The sequence below is a fragment of the Tigriopus californicus genome, chromosome 12 (assembly GCF_007210705.1).
Source record: "Tigriopus californicus strain San Diego chromosome 12, Tcal_SD_v2.1, whole genome shotgun sequence".
NCBI classification, from domain to species: domain Eukaryota; kingdom Metazoa; phylum Arthropoda; class Copepoda; order Harpacticoida; family Harpacticidae; genus Tigriopus; species Tigriopus californicus.
This window is the reverse complement of record NC_081451.1, coordinates 13,995,923-14,001,922: the sequence shown is the minus strand read 5'-3', so window position 1 is coordinate 14,001,922 and position 6,000 is coordinate 13,995,923.

Below are 6,000 nucleotides of genomic sequence, written 5' to 3'. Positions count from 1 at the left end.
ATGCTATCCCTGGACGTGGCCCAGAGGCATGGTCTTCGGCTGGATGCAACCAGTGACACGGTAAGAGCGGCTAATGGTGATCAAATGTCCGTGGCCGGCCGAGTTGTCCTTGAACTCACTGTCAACAGCAGAACGGCGTATGTGGACTGCCTGGTCTCTTCATGTACGCGTAATTGCATGCTCATCTCATGGCATGACCTCCAGAATCTTGGAGTCATCGGTTCTGCCTTCCCTTTGGCGGCCTCCGGGGAGATTAACACAGAAGTTGAAGGTTCTAGCGCAATAGAAGAAATGACACAGGACCTGAGGAGGCACTTCCACGATGTACTGTCAGATTCCCTGGCTCCGGATCAACGCGTCGTGGGTGATCCCATCCAAATCAGATTGACAGAGGACGCTGTTCCGTATCACGCCAATACCTCACGTCCCATTCCGCTGCATTATCGCGCTGAAGCCGACACAACTATCAAACGGTTGCTTGATTCAGGCCGAATTTCTCGTGTAGAGGAGGCTACGACATGGTGTGCTCGTGCTCACTTCGTTCCTAAAGAAGGAGGCAAGGCCGGGCTTCGTTTGGTCACAGATTACAGGGTGATCAACAAATTCATCAAGAGACCTGTACAGCCTTTCCCTTCTGCCCACGACATCATTAGAAGTGTAAGTCCTCAAGACAATTTTTTCTGTAAATTAGATGCAGTACTGGGATACTTCCAAGTCCCACTGGATGAAGAGTCTGCGAACTTGACAGCCTTCCTTGTACCTTCAGGGAGGTACCAGTACAACTTCGCCGTCATGGGTATGAGTCTCAGCGGGGACCACTGGAATATGGTTTCCGATGAGGTCATCAGAGGTCTTACTTTTTGTCAAAAACTGGTCAACGACATCCTCATCGGTGCACCAACAATTCCCCTGCTCAAATCCCGCATTCAAACTGTTCTTTCAAGATGCCGTGAGAAAGGGATTACGATCTCATTACGCAAAGTCGCGAGGTGCCCTTTGCAGGATTCGTTGTCAGTGACCAGGGTGTCAGCCCTGACCCTGCTAAAGTGCAGACAATCCAAGACTTCCCACAGCCAAAAACAGTGACTGAGGTGAGGTCCTTTTTGGGCCTTGCCAATCAATTTGTGTTCTTTGTGCCGGACTTATCGCATGCAATGAGTGACATTCGTCCCCTTCTCAAAAAGGGAGTTTCATTCCAGTGGCTCAGTGTCCACGAAAAAGCATTTTGCCAAGCCAAGAAATTGCTGACCTCTTCCCTCCTTGTGAAGCCGTTTGATGAAAAACTGGAGACTCTTCTGCTATCGGACGCTTCAAGGTTACACGGCCTCGGCTTCATGCTGATGCAAAAAGAGAAGAATGGACTTCCACGAATAGTGCAATGTGGCTCGTTCAGCCTGACGCCTGCTCAGCGGAATTATGCAGCCATTGAGCTCGAGTGTCTTGCAATTTTGCGCGCAGTACACAAATGTGATTTTTATTTGAGAGGGTGTGCATTCACTGTTATGACAGACCATAAGCCGCTCGTGGGAATTTTTGCAAAAGACATTATTGACATTCATAACGTGCGACTTGCAAAATTCCGTGAGGCCCTCTCATCTTTCTCTTTCCAGATCAAGTGGACGCCTGGAAAAGACAATCTCATTGCTGACGCGCTTTCACGCGCTCCACTGTTCCCATGTGAGCCAGATCACGCCGATTGTATGCTCCAAGTTGTGTCTCAAGAAATCGACCACCTTGATCCCAAATTGGCCTTCATTCTCTCCTCCATTGATGAAGGGTACAAGAAGTTGATTCAGAAGGTGCGGAGTCATGCATCTGCGCGGGATCTGCCCCCTATAAGTTCAGCTTTATCCTTCAAATCTTCATGGAGCGACCTCAGCATTCTTCCTGTCAAAGGTGCTGAGCTGCTCCTTTGTGGAGGGAAAATTGTCCCGCCAATGTCAGCTCGGCCTGAAATTCTACGCCGGCTTCATCTTTCCCACCAAGGCCTGGAAAAAACTAAGCTGCATGGGAAGCTGTTTGCATGGCCAGGCATGGCCAGTGATATCAAGGGCATGATCGACGCATGCACCCAATGTCAGACATACCGCCCTTCTAAACCAGTTGAGGGGCGGCGCTCCCAATTATCGACCAGCCCCATGACCCGTGTGGGACTGGATCTTTTCTACTTTTCCAGCAGACATTGGCTCATCATGGTCAATGAAGCTTCTGGTTTCATCTGGACCAAACCTCTAGCACAATTACACTCCAAATCTATTATTCAATCCCTCTCAGAATGGTTTGACGTTTTCGGCGACCCCATTTTCATCAGATCAGATAACGGCCCACAATTTCTATCGGAGTTTGCAGCCTGGTGCTTACATAAAGGCATCACCTTTGAGCCGGCCAGCCTGCATCATCCCAATTCAAATGGCCTAGCTGAGGCAGGTGTGAAAAACGTCAAACTCCTTCTTCACCGCACCGCCAATATGTCATCTTTTCGCACCGTACTGCGCGAATTTCTGGCGTGCCCACGCACGGCAACTGGCCTTCCCCCAAGCGAAATCTTCTTTGGCCGCCAGCTCAGAACTGCTCTCCCCGCATCACACATGACTCTCCGGCCTACGTTACCATCTGAGAGCTCAATGGTTCCCAATATGCAAGTTCGAGTTCAGAACCCCATTTCCAAGCTGTGGGACCAGACTGGCAAAGTTATCTCCGTGTGCCCTTCAGGAGAATCCTTTGTCATTCTATACGACGACGGGCAAACACTTAGGCGGAATCAGTGATTCCTCAAGCCTCTGTCAGCTCCCCTGTCATCAGCTCCTGTCCCTGCCCCTGCCAGCGAGACCCCTGTCCATGTAGCTACATCCCCGCTTCAGGCAAACCCCGCACGATATCCCGTTCCTACAGCTCTCAGAAGGTCTCCACGACTTCCTCAACATGGGGTCCAGGCCATCGAAAGCAACAGCAACGTCTGGAACGGATCAGACGATAGTAGCCAACCCGGATACGGAAATCACCCGCAGCTCCGGGTTCCACTTCATTGAGCTGCATCTGCCGTCTCTATCGTCAGGTGCCATCGGGGTCCTCCTCACCATCGGGTTCCTGTACGCGCTGTACAGGTACCACCGCCGCCATCATATGCACGGGTCTCCTACCGTGATGTCCTCATGCACAAGATGAAGCCAGCCATCCTATGGGCCGGCAGCATCCATGGGCGTGTTCAGCCCATCCATGGGACAACCACAAGTGCCCCAGAGCCTTCCCTTAGGGCTCAATCTCTCTTCACTGGAGTTCATTGACGAGCTCCAGCTCCGTCAGCGTTACCACTCACCAGCCGCATCGAGGAGCTTCCAATCTCCCCGCTCGCTGGCAATATCACTGTCCGCTAACAACATCCAGTGACGTGCGTCCATAATAAATGGAAAAGGCCTTTAAGTGATTGAGTGTGATAAGTGCCATGACAAGTCTTCCAAGAAATCAATCATCTTTTTACTAAACTACATTTCATCTCTCTCAGCCTCAATTCCCTATATTTTCGGCTCCCCAGGGAGACGTTCCATTCGGCTTTTTGTACATGTTTTCTATGTCTCATCCGGCTTTCCGTATAGTATATCAATAATGCTGACTGCTCTCTCTCCAGAGGCAGTTGATCTCAAGAACTTAACGGTTATAATATTCCGTGGTGAAGGAAAGCTCTGTGTATGACACAAATAGTTAATGGAAGGCCAGTAAATTCAGTTCATGCAGAAAAACATCTGATTCTACATTAAAGTGTCCTAGAATACTACGAGAGAGTATCCGGCGTTTTTCTGGCGTTTTTTTTTTAATATTTGGCGCTGAATGTCTTGAATTGGCATTTTTGGGGGGTCGTCTGGCGTTTTTAACTTGTGGCCACCTGGCAGCACTGGTACGAACGATACATACTAAACAGAATCTCAACCCTGTAAAAAGAACAGACGACTGTGGAATTGTGACAGGCTGTTCTCAAGGTGGATGCCTATTGACTTTGTCGTGGAACTTTGTGTATGATGAACTTTTGAACGAGTTTAAGAAGCTGAGCGAATCAAATGTTGGCTCCTCCAACGATGCAGCACATCTAGTTTCAGGTACCCACTCGGATACCATTTGCGCCAGAATGGACAAAACTTTGACCGTTTTAAATTCTTGAGCAATGGAGGGGGGTCTGGCAATCTCAAAAGAGAGAATTGTTGAACTGAGAAATTCCACGAATAGTGCAATGTGGCTCANAGGCTGTTCTCAAGGTGGATGCCTATTGACTTTGTCGTGGAACTTTGTGTATGATGAACTTTTGAACGAGTTTAAGAAGCTGAGCGAATCAAATGCGCCAGAATGGACAAAACTTTGACCGTTTTAAATTCTTGAGCAATGGAGGGGGGTCTGGCAATCTCAAAAGAGAGAATTGTTGCAATAATTTTCACGCCTAAGACAAAAGATTCAATTTCCTGTAAACAGCTTTACCATAAATGCTTGTAACCTTAGCATTGTGGACAAGGTGACATATTTTGGTTATAAGTTCTGTTTAGACGGAATACGTCGGAAAGGTCACTTAAAGCCTTGTCAGCAATTGAATCACTTCATTTATATATTCATAACCAAATGTTGAAATTAGCTAACAGAAACTCAAAACATATTTGCGATCTCGATGGACGCTTTCCCTTTATTGCCCTGGCTTCATCTAATAAATTTTGAAATCCGAACTTGAAAAATTAGACATCCCGCTTAAGAATGAACTAAAAGAGTACATGAAGGGAAGTACCGAGTAGCACATGACATTATTTTATCTTAAATCCCTAGAATCGATTACCTCACTCATAGTTTGACTGAATGCCCCTCCTTTGTACAAGAACAAGTCGGCTGTGTCCGGAAATTTGAACTGGACAAAGTGGGAACTTTCCTCCGAAAAGGCACACAAAATTCTGACGTTTCTATCCCTGAGAAAAGCAAAGCCAGCCGTGAATATATCCGAGTATCCTTTGCTGCTTGCCGAAAACTGCACTGAATATATGCATGATTTACTTGAACCTTTACAATCTCCACTAATCTCTTCCAAATCCCACAGCCCTCCAAGGCAACGGTCCGTTGGGCGAACGGGAGGAAATCGAATGACAGGCTTCCACCAAATCGACCGACGGACTACAGATGAGAATAAGCGAGAACACAACCGGCGGGTTTGAGCGTCTTGGCAGAAAGCCCATCTGATCTGGAGGAAGGAACCGGCGATAAGAGCCGGAATTAGAAGCCGGATTCGTCAGAAAAGACATCAAGGACTAGCTGACAATCCAAGGGAGGAAAATTAACGAAAGGTTGAAAGAAAAAATTGAATATCATGTTCTGAAAGGAAATAAGTGAGCAAGAGGAGCACTTCCATCAGATGCGAATCAAGATGACATCAAAACTATTTGACGCGCATGGGTGTTTGTTGCCATCATTATTCTTTCCACCAGAGTCAGGTTGGGCATTTGATTTTTGGACACTTTTGTCCACCCTTGTCCAAAAGTGTACAAAAATGAGGATGGACAAAAGCGGACAAGTGTCTCAAAACGTCTACGAATACGAAACTTTGAAATTACAAATCTTTTAGAAAATTTACTTGAAACTGATACTTTATTTTAAAAATAGCTCATTGATGGTGTCAAAAGCAAAACAAGTCTCTAAAACCTTTGCCATAGGTTTTCAAATATGTGGTTGGAAATATCGCACGATTAAGTCCAGAGGTAGGATCACGATACTAACTCTGTACAAGTCGATTTTTCAGCCACATCTTGAATATGCTTCACCCATTTGGGCTCCAATGAGCTCAGCAGGTTTGCAAAAGGTCGAACAAGTCCAAAAATGTTTCACTAGCAACATCACAGGGTTGAGAGAGCTCTCACATTGGGAGAGGTTAGAAAGGTTGGGACTGAACAGTGTTCAGAGAAGGTGCGAAAGGTGTCTGATACTGTACGTCTTCAAAAGCACCAATGAGCTTTGTCCCAACCCAGGATTTAGGGTCAA